The sequence below is a fragment of the Sturnus vulgaris genome, chromosome 18 (genome assembly GCF_052056855.1).
Source record: "Sturnus vulgaris isolate bStuVul1 chromosome 18, bStuVul1.hap1, whole genome shotgun sequence".
Lineage (NCBI taxonomy): Eukaryota > Metazoa > Chordata > Aves > Passeriformes > Sturnidae > Sturnus > Sturnus vulgaris.
The window spans coordinates 2,125,465-2,150,001 of NC_142260.1; the positions used below are offsets into that span (position 1 = coordinate 2,125,465).

Genomic DNA, 24,537 nt, shown 5'->3' on the forward strand with positions numbered 1-24,537 from the left:
TAACTGGAATAAGTCTTATATTAAATGGAAATGATCAATATCAAGAACATTCCCTCTTCACTTCATAAAAAAACCCCACCACCCATATGTAAAGGGGAAAAAGTATAGAAAAGGCAGTAAACAGGGGTAAATCTCTCTTTTTAAATACTTAGTTCCTGGAATGCAAAGAGGTTTACCAATGCTCTGAAACCAAAACAAGCACAAGGAGCAAGTAAAACCAACTTGATCTGAAGCAGATAATGATTGATTTTACTCATCTCAGCATCCTTTGGTCTTCCATCAGGAGTGGAATCCTTTGATTCTAATTTAGGGGTGATTCCAATGCACCCCTAAAGAATATTGTCTCTGGATAAAGCCCAGAAGTTATTTGGGCCAAGAATAACTATATGATCCCAAACTGAAACATTTCAACAACATCCAAAGGTCTAAGTAGTTTATCTGGAAGTGAAGCAGAGAGATCTGAAGGAAAAAAAATGGCTCTCCTAAACTCAGCAATGCCTTACTCACTGATCCAGACAGAGTTCTGAAACCACCTCAGCTTGCTTTCTGATATACATGCCTGTACCTGGGCTCTAAGTCAACTTTTCCAGAATTCTGAATTTATTTCTCATCACACCTCAATACTGAGCTGCCAGTCTCCTTCCACTCTTGGGAAACAAAGCATCCCTTTTGTGCTGCTGGACCTGCAGCCAGCCCAGGGGCTGAAGGGAACAACTTGCTGTTCAAAGTTCTGTACCTTGAGAATTGTCAGCACAGCTCAACCATTCTGCCATGGGCAGCAGCAGCAGCAGGAAATTCTGCTCTCCCAAATCCTGGCAAACCTCTCTAAAGAGACTTTCAGAAGCCACCTGGATAATCCTTCCAATATCACTTGGGATAGGAGAGCAAGAAACGAATGTCCAGTTGTTACCAGAAAATGCAGCCTGTGCACTAAACACACACTGCACAGAATTCTAGCCAGAATTATGCTCCCACAATGATGCTTTGTGACCCACAATGAGCTAAGACTTACTGGGGGAGTGTTTTGTTGTTCTAAAAACTTTACCATTTCCAGGACAAGTTATAAGTGTCTTTTCCCTTCTTCACCCTCTCTTTTGTAAATGTTAGCTAGTTAATTTTAAAACAAACAAAAACATCACCTCACTGCCTAAACAGATGACACACACCTATGAGCAATGCAATAAACTATAAACATAAAAACCATCTTATCTACAAGCAAAACGTGAACTTGGAGATGCAATGGGAAGCATTCTTCACAAACACAGGTTCCATTTCTTAGAGTGGGGCAGAAATAACTCTGAGCATCAGAAAAGACTGAGGAAAATGAGTGATGAACAATGTTAACAAATCTTTATGCTTTCTGGTCATTTAGTGAAAAGAAGTTCTATGAAAATTCATATTTTGTTTGAAAAGAAAGCTTCTTTGCTTCATCCTTTTATCTGCTGTCCATTTTACTATTCAGGGCTCCACCAAGAACAGACTGTGACCTATCCTTTTATTTCTGAATAGATACAACACAAACAAAATACCAGTGAGACAACTTTCTTTTACATCCCAGCAGCAGCAGCAGTCAGGCCCCACACCAGATCAGAACTTGTTCAAGCTCATCCTCCAAAGAATGGCCATTGCCATTTCAATCTAGTAGCCTACTACGCTGAAAAAGAAGTTGTAGTCTCTGCAACAAAGACACAGAGCACAAAAAAAAAAAAAAAATAGCCAACAAATAAGACAGCATTTCATTTATATTGGTGCTGTCATTGCTAGACAGCTCGTTTCCATAACTGGTAAAGACTGAGGAGCAAAAATTTTAAGTCCTTCCAACAGCACAGGAAATACACTGTCATGTTTCACTCCATAGAAGAGAATCTTCCCAAAATTTGAATAAACACCTCAACAAGGAGTATCAGGACAATAAATACACTTTTGCAGTAAAAGGATAAGTGCCTCTGTGAGGAGCACAAATGATGAAATCCTAAGAAGTTTTGTCTTGTGGATTACCTGGCAGCTTGGAGCTGGATGTTTATCTTCTGTTAAATATCACTGCAATAAGCAACGATTTCAGAGATGCTAAGGATGAATACTTGAGGCTGATCAGCCTGGAGAAGAGAAGGCTCCATGGAGACCTCACAGCAACCTCCCAGTGTGGGAAAGGGAAAGCCAGGGAGGGACTGTGGGACAGGACAGGGAAAACGACTCCAAACTGAGAGAGAGAGCAGCTTGAGATTAGATATTTGGAAGAAATTCTTTACTGTGAGGGTGAGGAGGCACTGGAACAGGCTGTCCAGAGAAGCTGGAAGTGTTCAAAGCCACACTGGATGGGGCCATGGCCAACCTGGTCCAGTGGAAGGTGGCCCTGCCCATGGCAGGGGGGTGGAATTGGAATATTAAGGTCCCTTCCAACCCAAACCTTTCTATGACTTCATCAATGATTGCATGACAGAAAGGTATTTGAATTCAACTACAATGCATGTACACATACACTAGGTGTTGATATTTAAATTTGTCTACATTTACATTAAGGTCTTCATTAAATAGAGGGATATATCCCAAATAAATTACCCTAGAGAAGTATATCCAAAAAAGAGGGTCAGAACAGCCACTTCAGAGACAACCTGGAAAACAGACATCTGTGGTAAGGGAACAAAAATTCTTTACCAAGTCCAGATACAATTATAGAATTTTTAAGGTTGGGAAAGAACTTTAAGATCACCAAGTCCAACTAGGTTTAGCACTAGCACCACGTTCACCATTAAGCCATGTCCTCAGGTACCCTAACCACATTTTTTGAACACTCCCAGGGATGATGGGCAGCCCCTGGGCAGCCTGTTCCAACCCTCTCCATGGCAACATTATTCCTAATATCCAATCTAAAGCTCTCCTGGGGTAACTTGAGGCCATCTCCTCTCATTTCATTGCTGGCTACCCCCTCCTTTCAGGCAGCTGTAGAGAGTGATAAAGAATCCCTGCAAGTTCAGAACTAAAGCTTCCATCATGAGAGATGTTCAGAGGAAACTCAACTTGAGAGAGATCACAAAAACAAGTTGGTCAAGACTAGAAAAAGCTACTTATAAAAGAAATGCTGGATCAAACAGTTTAATTAATTTCTCTTCAATGAAAAAAAAACCTAAGTTGGTGCTAGAAAACACAGATGTAGAAACTTCAAACTTACTAACTCCACAAGACTAACATTACCATGTTTAAACAATGTTGACTCCCACTTTCACACTGGACCAGTTTTAATAATTGCCTCAGGCCACAGAAAAAGAGCTACTACTTTGCAAACTAGAAAATGCAGTTTCTCAGTGTGTATAAATGGTTATTAAAAATCATTACAACTGCTTAAACAAAGACACTCTGTAGAGTTCACATCAGTTATCAAACCAGACTATTAAGCAGTATGGCTTAAATGTCAAAATGCAAAAGCTGTTATTTAATTTCAACAATTTTTTATTATATTTTTGACATTGGAAATATTAATGATATTAAAAAGTCGTGTAGTTCTCTTGAAGTTACAAGACTTCAGTGTGAATATACAGGGACATTTACAATATTTAGTCACCAAAATGGTTCAGTCATTAAAAAAACAGATCTGAAAATGGGGTGGGGAAGGCAGGCATCTTCTGTGAATGTTGGGCATTCTAAATTTTTTTTCTAATTCTTTTTTTCTTTTCTAAATTTTTTTAATTTTGGGGCATAAGGAGTTTTTTCTAATTCAAGCTTCAAAGTAAGTGTTGTAACAATCATTACCAAGTAACCAGCACAGCAGAATGTATCAATTCTTCAATCAAAACCAATAAATCCACCCAAAGAACTTACAAGAAGCTGTAGAATGAATGCTATTATCATGTCAGTATTCCTAATTTTCATATTGAAAACTTGAAAGATTTTGAATATTTAGTTGAAATTTTCTGACAAAATATTGTCTTCTGAAAGCACTGTCTTTAACCATTTTGTCAAAATAAAAATCTTTTACAAGTGTTCCAAGAAAAGAGAGACTAAAACTCTCTTTTACATAACGAAACCTAAAAAATACAGATCTATGGTAAGTTGGTTTTTTTTGCATTTTAACAGAGGAAAAAAAATCTGTAATCTTATCACGAATCAAGCTATATGTTAAATACCAAAACAAACACTTCAGAGATTCTGAAATCGCTTCTGTTTGATGCTTGTTTCAGACCAATAGGTAAAAGTGACCTTTGCTTTCCCTCGACTCACACAGGGCTGTAATCAAGTTAATTCATTAATTAAAATCTGCACACAGGACATTTGCATTGAGAACCAAGCCTGTGATATATAAGACAGATTTTTGACTGGAGGCTGCCAGACAGTGAGGTTTAAAAAATAAAGCAGAGAAATCAGATTAGAATTGCCTGGTCTGGCCTGGGGTTTTATCCCTGATGGCACTGAGCATTTACAGGAAACATTGGCTAAATTCACACAGCATTCAACTTTTGACAGTTTGTCAGCCACAACAAGGAGATTTGGCAAAACATTTCAAGTCTTGTGGGCTACTTCTGCAAATATTTAATTTATCAGAAACATTAATGGCAGAATGGAATTCAGCACAAAATATCCACCCGTGCCCACCCCGATTTCCTGAGCAGATTTCACAGTATGCTGTGAAATGAGCATTACCATTATTAGCATTGCATAGAGCTGCTTTAGGGCCACCAAAAAGAGAAGCCACTGTGCCCCTTTTCTTGAGATATTATAGGGTCATTTATAGCTCTTTATAGTGGGTGTCTGCTAAGAGCCACACTCCTCCAAGTGCTTGCCAAATGAATAATTCTCCTCGACTATTTCTTACAAACGATTCCTGATCGTGTTTTCAGTTTGAGAAGTCCTTGTTCCATTGCAGCTCCTCAGTGCATTTCTGCCCACAAGCCACACTTCCCAAAGTCCTTACAGAGCACATCCCTGAAATCATTCCAGAGATCCTCAGGCTGGGCTGGGGCTCTGGGTGCCTGCTCTGGTGGAAGGAGTCCCTGCCCATGGGATGGGATCATCTTCCCTGCCATGATTCTCTGATATCCTGGGAATTCCAGTGGCAGAGGAGCCTGCACATCCTTCACACTTCACACCACGTTGTCTAGAGCCCTAAAAATTGCTTATTTGACATTATAAAATTAAAGTGTTCTAACTCCATCTTCTGGCTAGGAATAATTGATATGGAAGATCAAAAATGATCGAGTGAATTCAGCTTGACATTAGGCATTACTGACAGACTTCAGGTTTCTAAAGTTTCTTCTCTATGTGATCAAAGCTTTCTCTCCAGTTTATTTTTCACTTCCCTCTCAGTTCTCCCAGGTTTGAGTTCGATCTTTTTCTTCATCTATGTAATCAACATTTTTGTTAATGTTTTGGATTAAAAAATGTGAATTTAATCAAGAGAAAATTTCCTCCTATCTTCCTGAACATTATTTTAAAAGATAGATATTAAGTGATAAGTAACAGTCCTTGCATTAGGAAGGCATCATTAGTTGCACAATGCAAGATTTAATATTTCAGATTTCATAAAACAATAGAGCTAACCACTCCAAACAGCAAGGCCACAGATGTTTTCACACAATTTTCTCTTTGATCACAAACCTTGAGTATCCAGTAGAAGAAAACACAAGAAGTTCACAAAAGAAACAGATACCTGAAGTCATTTCTGTCTATTCCTCAGCAGCTGAATTTGTTCAAAAGCTGAAACGAGACACATGGTGCTCCTGCTTCTATCTCCACTCCCAACCCCTTCTGCAAAAAATTGTCTGGGTGGCTTAATGCACCTTCCACTGGTGATTCTACTGAACAGAACAGAAAAGCAGATAACTCTACAAAATGCACATACCACAGACTAGAGTTAATATAAAAGCAGTAAGCCATACACTACTGGATTGCCCAGTTCCATGCAATAGAAAAATTGCAAAGTGGATGGAGCAAAGGAACCAGCAGGAACAAAGTGGCAGGATCTACTTGTCCCATGAAATTCAGCCTGGGCTTGAAATATTCATAAGAAGCTGACATTTTCATGGTATTTTCCTAATTCTTGCTGTCACATGTGTGAATTTTTAGCAATGTGAAAATTAAGAGCCAGGGAGGTTTACTACAATGAGCTGGCTAGAAGCTTCCTAACCATAACAAGTCACTTATCTGGAATTTCAGGCACCCACAACAGCCAGAAAAATCATCACCTAGAAACACCAGAGGGACAGACTCCTGCTGCCTCAGTGTGAGAGGATTTCTACTTCTGCACTCCCAGCTAGCAGCTTTTCTTCACTATTACACCACAGCCTGAGTCCTGCAGATGAAAGTGAGGAATTGATGAGAGTCCAGGACCCAGAGGGTGACTCACAGAAGTGTTGTTACAGTTTCATAAAGTTTTCGTTTCACTTCGCTCCAAGAATTACAAAGAATTTTCACATCAACAGAACAGCATTAATGCACTGTTTTAAATATTCAGGTGTCTGGAAGAGCCTAATTCACACGTGCCCTTTACCAGTTCATTCTATATTGGTCTATCAATGCAGTATCATTCTGTCTGTGACACACAGACACATCTGAAATTGTTCTTCAAACCCCCTGCTCCATTTATGTGCAAGTCTCACTTAAATATCTAAACTGCACCTTTCCATTCAAAGCCTTTGTGAAAACTTGGTGCAAAACATTGTGTGGTGCAAGCACGGTACCACGTTTGCCTGCAGCTGCTTCATTTTAACAACCTGTTTGCCAAACTTCAGCCAAAAACGCTGAAGCGTTTTGTTCCTTTACATCAAGCAGACAATGCAGAGTACACGGCTCACTCGAGACATGGAAAAAAAAAAAAAATTTGGGCACGAGGGGATGCTCTTTTAACTGATTTATTGGGGAGTTCTAAACACATCCATTCTTTACACGGCAGTGCCATTTAGTTCTCTTAAATCAGCACAGCTTGGCATGGGCACAATAAACTCCAACCCTGGCCTCTCTCTGCTGCTCACTCCCATCCCGGGGTGATTCCCTCCTCCTTTTCACAGCAAAAGCCTTCACACAGACACGTGGCAGAAGGAGCTACAAAAAAGAAGCGATTACTTTAAACAGGGATTAGTTCCCCAATTCAGTTCGCTGTGCAGTCTCATGGATGTGTGTCAGCACAAGGGGGGATGGTGCCAGGGCAGCAGACAGGGCTGGGAAGGATCCCTGCCATAAAGCATCCAGGGAATTGGAATATTTGAGTAGAGGTGTTCAGATTAGAAACTGGATGTCCAAAGGTCAGCATTTAAAAAAAAAAAAAAAAAATCGCTTTTTGTGACGGTATAAAAATTAATTGAAGTTGGACATAGTTCTTAGCACCAAAAAATTATGCCCTGACCTCAGAACTCATAATTTTAATCAAGACTTGCACTGCAATTGTACCTCCCAGCCAATAAAACCTGCTGTTGCACCACACATTTTGCTTGGTTCTGCTGCTGGTATTATGAGCAAAAAAAAAGAGGAGGGGAAAAAAAAGCCACCTAAAGAAGAAAAACCAACTAGTACGTGAAGGAACAATGAGGAAGATTGGGGGAAAAACAGAATATAGCAGAATAAACAGAATATAGGGGGAAAAAACAGAATATAGCAGAGACAAATACAAGAGGTCAGCACTCTAATTTTTAAAATGTAAATAAATAAAGGAGAGTGGGAAGAAAGGAAGGAGGTATAGAAAAGTTGCTGATAGCTCTAAATCACTTGATTTTAAAAGCCATTGGAGTCTTGGCCTCCAGCGTGCATCTTAACAAAAACATTTCCTCTAAGTAGGTACAATACACAGAGAATAAGTCAGAAATGCTTATAAAATTACTATCCCAGAAGGAAACTGTAGTGGAATATGAAGACTGAGAAAAATCATCTGCAAGTGTAACCTAGAGCAATGAACTCGCTGTTGCACAGGATTTTACAAACTGTTACATTCTATGGATTAGTTAAGGACTCACATTCTGTGTGGACACCAAACACGTTGGGAGGATGCCTAAGACTGGAGAAACTGGGAACAAAGTTAGTTACTTGGACACAGCAAATAAATAAACTGTGAAAAATCACAAAATAGTAAAGGAAAACTTGTGACATGCCAGGAAAATTGAGAGATGGCTATGGCATGCCTCTCTGTTATTTCCCCCTGCTTTTATCCTCTGAAAATCCAAAACAAACAAAGAAACCCAATGACAGGTTCAGCACAGGCTGAAGTTGTGATGTTCTAGGGTGGAGATGAAGAGAAACTTCCTATTCATAAGAAAGAGGAAGATTTTAATATCAGGAGAAAGGGGCTGGAGAACAGAAATTTAGCTACATAATTTATCCACATAATTCATCTACATAATTTCCTCTGTTGATCTTAATGATTACATGGAAATAAAAAAAAACATTCCCAGCAAAGATAGTTTGAAAATAAAAATATCTGGAAGAAAGTTATTCAAATTAGAGAATAATAACAATAATAATATTTAAAAGGCTGCCCATATAAGGGATTCTAACTGTCATTTAGGAATATAATGAGGACACAAAACAAAAAAAACCACCCCTTTGTGCTGCTCAGTAAAGCATGGGAACATTCCTGATGCACAAAACTTTGCAGGCAAGGTGGTGTGACTGCTGGCCATTTTAGCTTCACACACTGAAACAAAAAGATTGTCAGTCACTTTCTTCACGTTTTCAGTGGAATTTTCAACAAAATAGTTCTTAAGAGCTGCAAAAATGTTTTGCTGATTTGTTAAAAATCACAATCAGGAGATGACAGAGACCTTAATCCCTTTTCTTTCATAGCACCCCACCTATTTGTCTGGTTCTGTTACAGAACAAACAGCATGAGACAAGTTGACTTGTCCTGACACTGACAGATAGAAACCAAATGTTTCCCCAGGAATTGGACAAAACATCACTGATGTTTTGCTGAAAAAAATGCAGTCCCTTACTGTAATGTCTGAAAGATGAAATAGCCAAGTAGCATCCAGTTCCATCTGTTACTGCAGACTTATCTTTTGAAACATGCATGGATCCCAAACAGACTGGCTGAGAATCCACAAAACAACAACTGAGAATTGTCAGCTCATAAAAGCCCTTTGAAAATAGCTAACAAGTGCCAGAATGAAGATCAAATACAGATAATTAAGTAATATTAAAAGTTATGCAGAAACATAAGTATGTGATCATGTAACTCCCATTTCCTTCATTGAAGGAAAACTGACAAGGCTTACAGGGCTAAAACACTAAACCAGGATAAAACAAAATATGCCTGATGTACTGCATAACTTGCAGGAATTGCCTTAAAAATTGGCAGAATTACAGGACATAATTGAACTCTACCTGATGACACCATAGCCTCCATTTTACTGCCCAGAATTGAAGGGGCAAAGAAAATGAAGGACGAAATGCAAAATTGTGCTTTGTAGATGCTTTGTTAGCATTTACACTAGCCCTTTATTGATCACCCAGATTGAAGCCCCAACACCATTGACTCCAACACTAAAACTTCATCTCTTGCAGCTGAGCCAACACAAGCACACACCAAACACAGCCCTGACCAAGCAGTGGCCACAGGCAATGTCTTAGTGAGCCAAACTACTCTGAAATATCAGCAAAACTTGGTGCTTTTCCTTTTTAATGGCCAATAAACCCCTGGTGTTTTGGCCACCTCCACGCCTTTTTTTTTTTTTTTTTAATTTCAATAAAATACAATTGGAGAGAAACTTGTACAAAGGTCCCAGGCCACACAGGCAGTGATCACCGTTTGGAATGCAAGCCCAGTGACCAGCTAACCATAAATGACACTGGCCTGCAGTCCAAAAAATGCCCTAAGAATAGGGGCTGCCAGACTCCTACAGCCAAGGCAATTTATCAAAAGTGTGCAGAAATGAAGGCACTCAATCTTTCTAAGCCTTGGGTTTGGGGGGAAGGGGAGGGAAAAGTCAGGTTCCAAATTGGGAAAGTTCGATGATTTTTTTTTTTTTGCTTGTATTTTTTCCTTCGTGCTTTTAGTAAGGATTAAAATCTTTGAAAATAATTTGAAATTCCAAGTATCCAAGTGTTTAAATTAGATTGACTTTTTTTAAGCATTGCACAAACTGAGGAACATGTGTATTCTGTATTAACCCTGATGTTTTAACAGCTCTGGCCTCCAGCTATGGACTATAATTCTTAGTTTGTTAAAGTCTCGTATGTTTGCCTATGTAACAAATCCATGGCAAAATAAAAACACAAACATTTCTGGTTTCACCCGTTGGTCGCTGTGTGATTTTTTTCCCCTAAAAAACTCAGCCACGAGGCAATACCCATACTAACAACATACATCAATATTAAGCCGGTTAGTGTAAATTTGTTTACAGTTTTTAAGTGAAATCCAGAAGATAACGATGATTTTCTGAGATAAAACACGCACTGCTTTCAACACTAGCTGGTTTATATCAGAGGCTACATGATCAGTGGAAATAACTAAATTTTAACCAACAAAGAAAAATAGGGTTTGGAAAAAAAAAAAATCCCTTGCTTTAGAGGTTAAGGCTCAGGTAACATTAATTTTGAAAGTTATGCTTTAATAAAATTAAAAAATTAATTTTCAGATTAACTGCTGGAAAAGGTGGCAATAACCAAAATGTTGGTGAAACTCGCACTTAATTTCGGCAGCTAGGGAAGGTCATTTTCACGCGGATCACAAAAATGTGATCGTGCACTTTTGAGAACCGAGCACGGCCGTAAAATTCTTCGCAGAAACAGCACGGAAAGTTGAAATAACTCGAAAAACGAATTCTCCTGAGCAGTCGCACACAAGCAGACACGGAGCCAAGTCTTTCCTCGCCTTTGTCGCAGGCGAGTCCGGCTTGCAACACTATCAAAAAAGAAAAGAACTGTGGGCTAATTGCTGCAAGCATGACGCAAGCCGTCTCCAAGGGAACAGCCCGGGCTGCTCGAGTGCCTGATCCAGCATTTCCTCATCTGTTTGCACTCACAGCAGCAGCCTGACAATGCACTCACTGCATCCTGTTTCACTCAGCAGCCAGAGAAAGGCTCAGCTTAACCCTTGACTTACCCCCTGCTCTGAGCCCAGCTCAGCTCCAACCAACTTTTCACAGCCGGGCTTTGCGCTGGAGTTTGCATTTTCTCCCAGCTCGGCAGCAGCTGTCTACACTGCCTTCTCTACTTTTAATCGAGAAGGAAAAGAATTTTTTTTATTATTATATTTTAATTTGCAATCCGTATTTAAACTACTGAAAGTTTCGGCCACAAAGAAAATTTTGAAAAAATCAGTCGCCTGCAGACTTTACAATGAGTTATAGATATATATATATATATATTTCTGATCTCTGCCTGCAGACTTTACAATGAGTTATAGATATATATATATATATATTTCTGATCTCTGCCTGCAGACCTTACAATGAGTTATATATATATATTTCTGATCTCTGCCTGCACACTTTACAATGAGTTATAGATATATATATATATTTCTGATCTCTGCCTGCACACTTTACAATGAGTTATAGATATATATATATATATATTTCTGATCTCTGCCTGCACACTTTACAATGAGTTATAGATATATATATTTCTGATCTCAGCCTGCAGACTTTACAATGAGTTATCTATGTATTTCTGAATTTTCCTGATTTTATGCTACACTTAAAGTATGCAAATGTCAAGATTATCTATCAAACTGCTTCTCATTCAATTCAAGTAGGTGTACTCTCATTTATAAGTACCTGTAGGTTCATTTATAAGCAGCAAACATATATTGAAAATTTATCAAAACCAGTATATACACCAATTAATAAAAAAAAAAAAGATAAATCACATTTTGATCTAAAAAAATGTAGAGAGCATAGATCTCATCAGTGTGCAGGGAAGCTGTAGATCCTGGAGGAAAAAAAAAATTACAAAAAAGAACAAATGCTGGCCGTTCTGGCAATATGTTGAACACACGAAAAATAGATTATTTTACAGTTTACTTCTTATATATATGAATTTGAATTTGGTCATTTCAGGACATGAATAAACATGAAACAAACTATTTTCAGCACAGAGCTTTTCTGCGCTGACATCAGTGCTTATCCGGTGTAAAACACGACTGTTTTTCTGTAGTATGGGAATAGCTGCGGGCCACAAAGAAAGCAAAAAAGGTGAGATAAGAATAATTGGTTGTTGTTGCTGTTGTTAAAAATTCTGGGCAATTCTTCAGCAAGGAAAAATGCACACGAAATTTACCGGTGGAAAAGTCTCCCCCCCTTTCACAGGGTGATCTGCTCAGAGCACTTCAAATGGGAAATCCCCCCCAGCAATGTGAAATGGAAAACAGCCAAGGCAGAACGACCTGTCCCAGCAGCTTCCTGAGCACCTGGGACAACTGGGGACACAAAATGGGAAGGTGTAGGCAGGGGGCAAGGACAGGGATTTCTCCCAATTCCTTTCCCCAAAGTTTCCTCACCCAGGGGCCACCAGAACTGCTCTGCAAGGAGATGGAAAACATCCTGGTTTTCCACTCTCATTCTAACACACTGTTCCTCCTTTTTCTTGGGAAGCCTTCCTGCTCAAATCTACAATATTCCAAAATATAAAATAACAAGTTTTAGAGTAAAAAGCCTAGGGGGGGTACAGAGAAAAAGCAGCCTGAAATAAAACTCCTGAGAACACTATGCACTTATGCACTGTCACCTGTACTCCTGTGGAAAAGAAGAAATCAAAAAGTTAACAGAACACGATCAATGGTCCAGCTTATTCAGCAGTTAACTGTTTGCTAGCATCTCACTGGTGTATTTCCCAAAATACAGATGTTTCCATCAGTTACCTTTTCTGCTCTATTCATATAGATTTTTCTCTGCATCACTTCTCAGCTTCTTCCCATTCACCTGCATCCCTCTTATGTTATTCCTCTGTGCTACATCACCCACACAAACTGTAGGAAGGCAGAAAAAAAAAAAATCTGAAATAAATGTTTTCTTCACCCATACATAGTTTTCCTCAACTGAATGGAAAGCCAGCTCAGGAAGAAAAATAAAGGAAGTAGTCTAGGATTATGGAAATTCTGGTATTATGGTGATTATGGAAATTCCAGAATGAGATCAAGCAGTTTCAGGGATGAGGAGGCAACGATAAGCAGAAAACCTGGGATGGCACAAGGCATGTTGGGGAACCCTAATGTCCCCAGAGGGGAGGAGAGGGAAGCAAACCAGCCCAGGCTAGCAAGGCACAGAAAATTTCCACCCTAACTCTATTCAGCAGTGGATTAGGGAGATTTTGCTTATGGGATTCAGGGTTCAGACAAGTTCTCCAAAACTAAAACATAAAATGGTTGTTGAGGATCTCTTTGATAAAATGAGTTTTAAGTGAGTGGATCACAATCAGGTCAAAGAACATCCACATACAAGTTCAGTCAGAGGGAACTAAAAGATATTTATATAAAAATACGAACAAAAGCCTCCACAAGGGTTGGAAATTAATCCAAACACTGCTGACTTAGTATTTTTACAATCCTCAGAATTGTTGTCTGCCTTAGAGCAATCCACCAACCATGGAATCCACCACCATAGGGCAGATTTCTGCTACACTCTGGGACACAAGAATCAAAATACAGCTCTGGTCACCAGGCTAGGTGACATTCCAAATGGTGCTCATGACAAGAGCAAGCAGGGAACTAGGTGTCCTTTTTAACTCTGTTTTTTCTTGGCTTACCCTTCTTACTGAAATCTGCAAGGGTACCACTGCAGAACGTCTTAGAGAGTGAATCAGAGCTGGGACACAGCTGGGAATCTAACAGGTGTGCTGAACCAAGGTATGACTCAGATATTGGAAATAAAGTTCCAATTTTTTTAAAAAAAAGAAAGAAAAGTTCTGTGAAAATCCACCTAAATGTGCTAGCCTAATGGAGGTAAATAAAGCTCAAGGTATCAGGACAAAAAATTGGTTTTTTTTTCCTCTGTTCCTACTGATTCTGTTACAAGCCAAGCTGTAATCAGAACAAAACACCTCAACCAAATTCATTGTCATTACTACACAGATCAGGCAAAGCTTTCCTGTAGCTCTCAAACACTGCAGGAAAGTGCAATGACAAATACAAATCCTCTGAGTCTTTATCTCCATTTTTAATGCTGAAGGGAGGAAGATGTTCAGCATTTCTTTTTTGAGGCACAGCTCATTCCATATTATCATTAGTCAGCCAGCTCTTCTTGCAGCCCTTGAGTCAACACTACTCCCATTTCTCCCTCCTCACTTGCTTACAAATAGGAGAGAGCAAGGCAAAACATAAACAAGATGTCTAAAGGTTTAGTCTTCTTAAAAAAAAAATAAAAAATAAAAAAAAGCACCCAAAAACACCAAACCCCAAACCAACCTAGAAAACCTTTGTCCCCTCCATCCAGGAAATAAACAAACAGGGGATTGTTTTGAGCTTTGAAACCACTGAACACATGCAGATACTCTTTGGGCAGCAAAGAATAAGCTCCCAGGCACCCAAGCCCACATCTTAAGAGCTCAGATCTGACAAATAAATTTGCAGTTGCACTTACAGAGAAGGAAGCAGATCAGGGAGTGCCTTGCATCTAACCTGCAGAACTGAAAGAGCAAAAGGAACAAAGAACTTCACCATAAAATACAATATCAGGGTAAAGGAGAAGGTGTGCATGGCTGTACAAAATAAATGATGCAGCATCTTGAATATAGTTGAATTGTGTATAACTTTTCAATAATGGACAAGTAACAGATTCTAGGAACATTTTAATGCTCTAATTACAATAAATATTTAACTCCTCTGTGTTAAAAGTTATACGTTACAAAATGTTCTATAATTTTTTTAACAATAATTTGATTGCTAGGTTTTTAAATAGAAAAGTATTTTGAGTCAGAACATTTTCATATCTCTGCTGAAATAGATATTTTGGAGGATTTTGGACCGAATTATGGTACTGATCTTGTAACAAAGAAAGAACACACTGGTAGGAAAAGGTGTTCAAATTATTGTAAATGAAGAAAAGATAAAGACAAGGACAAAGAAAGAAAAAATGATATTTTAAAAAAAGACAAGCAAATAAGCAATTTACTTTTGAACGTTAACCTCCTGGAAATTTATTTTCTCTGTACTTTCAAGGCCCAAATAATTAAATATAAAAATGTGGCTTCTAAAGGCACACCAAACCTATCCATCACCAGACAGGTGAAAGAAACATCGCTCTAGGAATGTATTCAAGACTGTTAACACTTGTTAAAGTTATAAATTACATTAAGTCTGTGAATTTTTAAACAAGTAAGGACTATAATCTCAATCCTTAAACACTGCAAAACACATGTTCCTTTCCACTTGAAAGCTTAAGTGCTCTGCTGACTCCAGGGAGCTTCCTACCAGAACAGGCATTAAGGCAAGCATGGGACACTTAGAAATCTCTACAAAGGAGATTTGAACAGCAACTATTCTCATAAAAAACAAATTACATGGGAGGAAAGACACCTTTGGAGGTCCATTATTGAAGCTGTGCTGACTTTTGCAGATGCCTGGAATGGCATCTCCTCATCACACGAAACACAATTTAAATATTTTCTAAAGCTGTAAGACACTTTCTTAAACAAGGTATCAATTTCATGTTTACAGGTGTAGTATCAGATTCTAACTTAATTTGCCCTGAAATGTTATCCCTAATAATGAGTTATGCAAATTTTAGATGTAAGCACCGAGTTTTACTCAGTTTTAACAAGACTGTTCGAAGCTTAGGGTCTCTTATCTAGTTTTGATTTTTGCTCCTCATAAAAAATTCTTATGCATCACACATAGAATAAAGTTCTGTTTTTTTCATCAGACCATTCTGCAATGTCTCTGATATGACAGTCATTGCCTCAGAGGATTTGGAAACACAGACCACACTTAAAGCAATAGCCAGCATCACATCTGCCTCTGCTCATCTACTCCCATTTTCTTATTTTCATCTTGACATCATAGAAAATCACTTGCAAACTTATTATTTTCAAACTTCTTTGAAATTCCCTGGCATATAATGAACAGGCTGCCAGTTATGAAAAATAAATTAAGTAACAGCAATGACAAAAAAAAAAAAAAAAAAAAAAAAAAAAAAAAAAAAAAAAAAAGAAGAATGGTCATTAACACAAAAGCTGTTCCAAACTCTTTCTTCTCCATCCAACTTGCTCAAGCAGAGACTCCAAACAAAAGGGAAAATTAAACTTTCTGTATTATGAGGGCACAGAAATATTCTGCTATGCTGAATAAAAAAATAGCAAGAAATGCTGATAAAAATTCTGCTTAATGCTTTCTACAAGTGCCTAAAAATAAGCTAACAGAGACTTATAATCAAAATACTTTCAACTGTGCTTTGCTGTACCAGCAAAAAGCTGTCATTTGCATCATGGCAATAACTCATTTGAACTTCAGACAGACATATTACAGTTCTTTAATCATTAGAAAGATCCTAAGTAGCATTCCACAGCTTTTTTATTATTTAAACAAAAAAACAAGTAAAGAAAGAAAAACCAGAAGGTGCCTCAGCATCTGTATGATGTTTAGAATAATCTGTGGAAATTCTCTCACTGCAAGGTTCGTTTGAAATCTGCTTTGTGAGCCTGTTCCAGTGATTCCCAAAAGGATTCTCTACTGCCCCAAAAATGCAGTTAGTGAAACAAGGACAGCAGGACAGGCTGGATGAGACAAGTTTGTTTGTGCTTTTTAGTTAAGATATGAAATAAACTGCTCTATCCTATACTAACACATCAGAATAATCACATCATCATTCATGATTTATTTCCATCCATGTCTCGGTGCCCTTTTGTATGGAGGCTCTCAGTGGAAACACTAAAACCTGGAGCAATATCCACCTTTCCCTGAGCCAAATAAATTCTGTTTCTTGCAGATCCGAGTGGCCAAGAGGAAAAGTGTGCAAGCCCTGCCTTGCCTCCTGCCAGCCTGAGCCAACTCCTCCAGGGCAGGTGTGTTTGACAGGCACAGCAGCATCCCAACTCTTTTCAGCCTCCTAATCACACCTCGGGGTTTGGACACTAATTTCCCTCCCTTTCTGCTCGCACAAGTGCTTCTATCTACAGAAATAAACTGAGATTTCATGTCATCCCATGTAGTGAGGGAGGGAGAATGTGTAGGAAAGCACGGAATTGCAAGAGCAGGTATGGAAGAGCCTGTGAGTGTATTTACACATTTTACACCGTGGAGGTGGCAAACTGAATGAAAAGAAAGCCACTGTGAGCACTAAATCAACATAATAATCACTTCAGAGTTCTCTCAAAACACATTCCTTTTTTTTTTTTTTTAATTAGCATCATTAAACCGCGCATGACACTGGGTTTTATGAACTACTAACGACATCCTATGAGCACAGAGCTCTATCCCTGCCTCGGAGAAAGCTCACAAAAAAAAAACCAGCTCACTCTCAGAGGGGCCATCCCTGCCTGCAGAGCACACACAGGGAGAGGCTCCTTGGCCACCACACAGGAGATAATGAGGCATCCCAGGGTCACTGGTGAGCAGCCAGCAAATGCTCAAAAACAGGAGGTGTGTCAACAACTTGTGTGAAAGGATGGAAATTCTTCTGGACGGCCAGAAGTTACTAGGGAAAAAAAAAAAAAAAACTCATTTAAAAACCCTGTATTTGTTAAATTACTGACTTTAGAGCACTCAGAAATTTAGAATTCTTTTAAGATAATCTAGTAGGCAGAAAGAGCAAAATTATATTCCTGAAGTGGTGAGCAGGTATCACACAATACTTAGGAGGAAAAATAAATAAATTCAAATCCCTTAAAACACATTGTGATTGAACATGTAATATCAACTGACTCTAAGAAAAATAAAAAGACCCTAAATGGGTCTAAAATGTTTCGTTTTAAGACACAGTAGAAAAAAAGTCCTGCAGACATTAAGCCTAGCATAAGAATGTCTTTTTTACCCTTTATTTAACTTCTCTCTTGTTAAAGGGTTTTTACCCTTTATTTAGCTTCTATCTTGTTAAAGGGTGTTAATTAATCAAAAACAAATGAAGCAAGACCAGTAATGAAGGTTATAGAGACACATTAATACCATAGTGCCTATGCAGGGAGTCACAATTAAGCTGTTATTTCAATAAAACTGCTGAAATTTCCCTCTGCTCACTTCATCTGTCACACACTCGTAGAAAAGTTGATCTCCATGCTGAGCTTTGCTGATAAAAGCACCCTGACACTCCCAGGCAGGGGTGACACAGCCTGGCCCTCCAGGTCCAGTCCCCCTGGGCTGGGGACAGCACTGGCTGCTTTGGGCATGATGAATTAATTCACCCATTCCTATTTCTGTGACCATCATCAGCACGGGTACAGCTAAACCCACATACCTGTCAGCCTATTCACACCAAAAAGCCTCAGAAAATCCCAAAACCAAATCCAAAGCACTCAAACACAGCCTCCTGTGGCACCCTTTCTATGGTATCTTGAATAAGTTAAAAATAGTCAATTACAGAGGGAAAATAAAATGTTCATATTCCATAAAATAAACATTTATCAAATGAACAACAATTGGAACATTTGCTGCAAACATGCTTTTAACTTAGTGAAGGTATTTGGGTTTGCATAAAGGGACGTTAAGGTTGGCAGCTCAGTGCTGGGTAACAAAACTTGTCAACATTACCATTTGATCAGGCATTGAACTGGAAATATGCCAGGTTTTTTCACACACCCCTGTACAAACTGAAGTGAACACTGGTGGTCATGAATGTTCAGCATAACAGCCCAGTTTTTCATAAATATTGAACTATCTAACAAATAGAGGGATAAAAAAAAAAACCCTACTTGGGTATCTGTGCCCTGGTCTGTCCCTGTCCCAGTAAATTTGTTCCAAAGGAATGTGCCACACACAAAAGCTCTGTGTGAAAAAGCAAGGATGGCCCAACACATCAAAACTCACTCCCCACCAGCTGCCCGTGCTGATATGAATGATGTCCTTGCCCACAGCTCAATGATCCACTTTCAAACACAAAGCTGCAGTGGGAGCTGACATTTTGTTTCAGCAGCCAGGCCTTGTTATGGCCCTTCTCGTTCCTAGAACAGTTTGTTTTGCCACACTCATCAATAAGGCCATTCACTTCACTGCTCTTCCTTAAGCACTGAGTTCCCTGACCTATTTCTTTCACAAATATTGGTAACACTTCCCTTCCCCAAATATCAGATCTGCCAGTTTACTTGTTACCCTGTGAACTCTCATTTATTAACATCCATGGCTGCTGTCTGTTTGGAAGGGCTCTAGCACAATTTTACTGCCACTGGATTCTCAAAGTTATTGATCCTTTTTATGCTTCAGTAACAATCACTCAGACATTGCACAGTCTGCCCTGACCAATCCAAGCCCTAGCTTTAACCTTAAATTTTCATTTCTGCTTTGAGTTGCAGGAAAGTCCCTTTTTTCTTTTTTTTTCACCATTAAAATTTATTCTGTAGTGTGTTGCATCTTGTTAAGCATTGTTTTCAGCCACTGGAAAGGACATGTTGAAATTTAACATTTCCTTTCACTCTCTTTTATTCTCATCTTCAACTGTTCTTTCAGCTTGCCCTCCACATAGTTTTATCCTTTTATTCCAGCAAAATATTCTGTCTGTAGCCTCTTTTGTTCTGTCCTCTCTTTTCTCTTTTGGCAGACACAAATTTCTCATCTATTTTACTCCAGAACTATTTGCATCCACAACAGAACAGACTACATCCCCCAATTTCACTGTCTGTAATCCCCAATCTTTGCACAAAACTACAACATTTACTCTTTCCCACCTTCAGCAACTGGTATCATCTAAGAGCTGCATTTGGCTTTGTTCAGATTTCTTTTGAAGGCTGAATGAAGTTTTCATTTTAAGGTATCAGAAAAGCAAAACAGGAATGAAAAAGCTTTTTTTTCTAGAAATATAAGTTTCAATCAAATGTCACCTAGGGCTCAGGCTGAGACAGACTCCCCATCCCACCAGCATCATTCTGGTGCTCACTGGTGACACGAGACACTGTCATGGCAATTCTGAGAGTTCAGCTCACACTGCAGGCTTGCCCTGCATTGGGCCATATTCCATAGGGTTTCCTCACTTCCCACTCAGGTTTGGGTTTTTTTTCCTCATAAAATTTACTGGGATTTGATCTTCTAAGTCCAATATACTACAATCAGTTCCATTGCTCAAGTTTAATTATTATTAGAATAGTACTATCAGGCATATATACACACACATACATTGTGTCAAAAGATGAGTCTTTTTCTCAGGAAAATAAAGCAAATTTCTTGCCATTCTCTTTGCTTTCATATTTAACCTCCCAGAACACACTGTTCACAAAGCCCAGCATGGAGGCTGCCCCCTCTTTTTCTTTTAGAGACTCTTCTGAGCACCTTTTATTTCTCATCTCTCTAAGTTTCTTTCACAAATTTAAAGCATCTTCCTGGTCCAAGCTGAATTTTAGTACTTTATGCAATTTATTCTGCTATTTTTCTTCAACGCAGTCAATCATGCAGTTGTTGGAACCGTCCCCCACAGTTTCTTTCATTTCTTTCCTACTGGTGCTCTGTAACATGCTTCCCTCACCTTCCAACAAATTTCTCCAGCAGTGGTCTTTGATCTCCTTCCTTTCTCCACTTATATTTCCTTTCCAGGAAAACACACCTGAAGCAACAGTGAACCTCCTTTGCTACACGGACAGCTCAGACACTTTTGCCTGCTTTTACTGAAGCAGAATATAAACTGTCACAAGTCTTGGATATCTAAAAGCCAGCTTAAGGCAAACTTAGCTAACAGAGTTTTTCAGTGCACTCAGTCTTCCTAAAACCCTTCTTTGTCGTTCTTGGTGGTCCCAGGTGAAGCTTTGCCAGAGGATAACATCTTCAACTCTGACCCCTCTACATGGGCAAACCATGATTCAATCATCCTTTCTTTGTGGTATAATACTCCAAGAGAGAAAGAGAGAGAGAGAAAGAGAGAGAGAGAGAGAGATGGAACTTTTACCAAGAGCCTTCTCATTGCACATTTCATCCAGCTCAAAACATTTTGTCAGAGAGAACCAGACAGAAACAATAGAATCCTACTCATCCAAAATATGGTTGCAAAAACCAGTTTTCCAAGTGTGTTGCTTTCACCATGTAATCCTTCCCTTAGCACATTCCTCACACTCAGCTGCATCCCATTGGAATTGACTCCATTCACAGCTCAACACACACTGCTACCTTCATTTTCCCCCCATAAGACAAACCCCAGAGACAGCAAGATTCAGTGAACAACAGAAACACATCTTGCCATGCAGGTACAACATGGTAACAGTCAATGGAATTGTGAGGGGGAAACTCCAAATAGCAAAGAGCTGCTTTGTCAAACACATAGCAAGGAGAATTATATTTTGTTACTGGCTGCACTCAACAGGTAAAAGTTCACCTGTTTCTGGGCTGCAAACAGTGTCTGAGTCTAACAATTCTAAGACACTCTAAAATACACATCAAAAAGAGTTTCTGCACTAGGAAGTTTAAAGCCACGAGTGTAATTTGTTTCCCAAATCGGTAACAGACACAAATGTAAATTTCAGGAGCAAATAAGGAACTGCGTTCATTTCAAGTTACACAAATATTTCAGTCCTGGAATCAAGTTCCTGATGTTCCTAAGGTAATACACCAAAGCTAGGAGATAGCTTGGAACAGAAACTGGGGAGAGGTGGTGGTCAATCCAACCCTGACCACAAGACAATTCTTCCTGTAATTAACAGAGTGCAACATGAAAGCAGCCTTTGAGCATGAAACAGCCCAGCTTTCCTCCGTGTTTGAACCTAGTCTGATAACCAGAAAAAGTGTGTGTCAGCTCTGTTTGCAGACTGTTTTGGACACCTATCATGTGTATTTAATTAGGAAGGCCTGTTCTTTACTCAAGGAAAAATATGAATATTCTTGCTGGATTCTGAGAATCTCCTATGTAAGATTTCCTGCACACGGTTGTTTGCTCTCATATACATCCACTATCCTGTTAAAGGAAAAAAAAAAAAGTCTTACTAGCATATTTTTCAGAACATAGTGTTTACAAGATCTGCAATACTGACAAGCACCTTTTAGATTCCATGATTTGGCTTTCAGACCAAAAAAAAATTACAAAATTAAATGTGCAATGTGCAACACTCAATAAAGATAAACCTTTTGATATCAGTAGCAATAGGTAGAGCCAAGAGATGAGCATCCAATTAATACATGCAGTCAAAATATGACCCACAAAAAATTTGAAATACCAATCAATACTGCAGTCTTACTCCAATTCCTCTCTAGGTCCAGGATGAATATTGAAGTAAGAACACAAACAGCCTGTTTGCTGCTAAAATCATACCAATTTCTAGTGGCAGAAGTGTTAATATAAGTAGAGTTCAGAAAAGGCACTGCCTTTGCAAAATTTTTAGCTGTAATTTTAGTCATATTGTTTCCCTCAATGTGTATTTATATATTTTGATATTGGCATTTAAGCATACTTACATAAAAACATCAAGACATAATCTGTTCAAGTTTCTTTCCTCCCACCTCAGACTAAGTTGCTAGACACATGTACTGCAGAAGAGACACACAGCATGAATTTACATACTTTGATGGCTAAAGTAGATATAGATATTCATATAAATGGGAAGAATAATCTAATTTTATCAACTTTCCAGCCTCATAGTTCCTGCACCTGTTGAAGTCCAAAACATCTAAGTGAGGATTACTCACATTTTACAGGATCATGCATACAGAGCCTCTTTCCACTTGTACCCCAGAAAAAAAAAGATAGTTCCATCCAATTTCTGTGTGCATGTGCTGCTGGTTGCACATTCCCCTGTGTGTTAATATTCCATCCTGTTCCCACCCCCTCCATGCACACAGACCCCTTGGAATTGTTGGCTGAAAAAATACAAAAAACCAAAAAAACCCAATCAAATAATTATTCTCTTGTATACTTAAGTAGACAGAGAACACATATAACTTCAAATGAACATGCTACTGAAAATTTCAGGTCAATACTAACATTCTCTATTTTCATCAAATAATAACTAAAATCTACGCAACTTTTTTTTTCTTTTTTACAATGAGAACAATCAGCCACTGGAATAAACTCCCCAGAGAAGTAATGGATTCCCCAACATTGGACAAGTTTAAGATTCAGCTGGACAGAGTGCTGGGCCAGCTTGTCTAGACAGTGATTTTGCCAAGAAAGGTAGGACCTGATGATCCTTGGGGTACCCTACTGACCTGCTATTCTATATTCGACATAAACTTCTTCTACACATAAGAGGTTCGTGACAATGACACAAAATACATCTCATAGGATCACAATAATAACAACTTATCTCTCATTCAAAGTGTTTCTGTCATGGCAGACCAGCAGCATCTTCCTAACAATGTTCGTTAAACTATTTAAAATATTAATACTGGAAAAGAACCACTGTTATACTGCTTTATAAGGATTTGTAAAATGTCTAATCAGCCCTTAAAGAAAAGCCACACAACAGATGCTCTCTGAAAAGCATTAAGGATAGACATTCCTTCAGTTTCAAGGAAGCAATGTAAAAACCTCGTACTGTTTATTCAAATCAAGTCACACATTACGGGCTTACTTCTCCCTACCTCTGCCCAAACAATTGATGTTTTATCAGCTCTGCAATGTCTGATCTCTCTCCAAGTCAGACAGGAGATCAGAGGACTTAACCTGTGCTATCCTTGTAAAATTGCATATAAAATACAGCAGAGAACCTGTATCTGTGAATCTCATTTAAACTGTGCTTAACAAAGCACAAATATTTATTGTAAAGCATAGTAGTTTATTAGGAAAATTAAGAACTTCATATCTCTTTGTTGTTCACATCTAGTGATAACAAAGATATCAAGTTCTGGAAGTCTACCAAAAAGTTACATTTTATTATGAACACGTATGATTTAAGTATTGCCAATAAATTTTATGTATTTAGTTATAGCTGACATTTATGATGTTACTTGAAGAATAATGAATGCCCTAACTTGAAATATGCACATGCCTTTAAGAAGTGAGCCGAACGTCAGAGGAAGCTTTTAGTAACTTGCATATGAACAAATACCTTCTATCATCTAGAAAAGTTAATGAAATCACATTTGATGATATTTCTGTGCTACGGACAAATGTGACAGCAAAAGAGAGCATTTGCTATCCAGAAAGGAGCAGAGAAAGTAAATTATTCTATGATAGTCCCTACATATCTTAACTGCTAGTAAAATATTTTAATGTTTCTTTCATTGTATGCATTAGATAATCTGCAACTTATTGAATGAGTTATTTCTGAAGACTGTCACAGCATACTTGCATTTTAACCTTTTATGCAGAAACAATTGCTGTATTAATCACTGCAAACAATTACTGTATATTAATTCTGCTGTGCAAACTCAGTGGGGAAAACGCTCGCGAACTACTCCACCGTTTCAGATTCACCTCGTGTTTCCTCAGATTGACACAGTCAATCACAAGACCTGCATTATAGAACAAGTGTCAAGGAAAAATTCGAAAATGTCATTTGGCACCGATGAGTTTCAACCAGCCACGACAGGAACAGACGGGGGATCCTGCAGCCACAATC

At 38.6% G+C, this 24,537-nt stretch overlaps 1 protein-coding gene across 2 annotated transcripts in view; it reads right to left on the bottom strand.

The window, feature by feature from the left end:
* Positions 1 to 24,537, bottom strand: part of PDE3B (phosphodiesterase 3B) — an 80,868-nt gene that overhangs the window by 54,239 nt on the left and 2,092 nt on the right. The window lies entirely within an intron of this gene.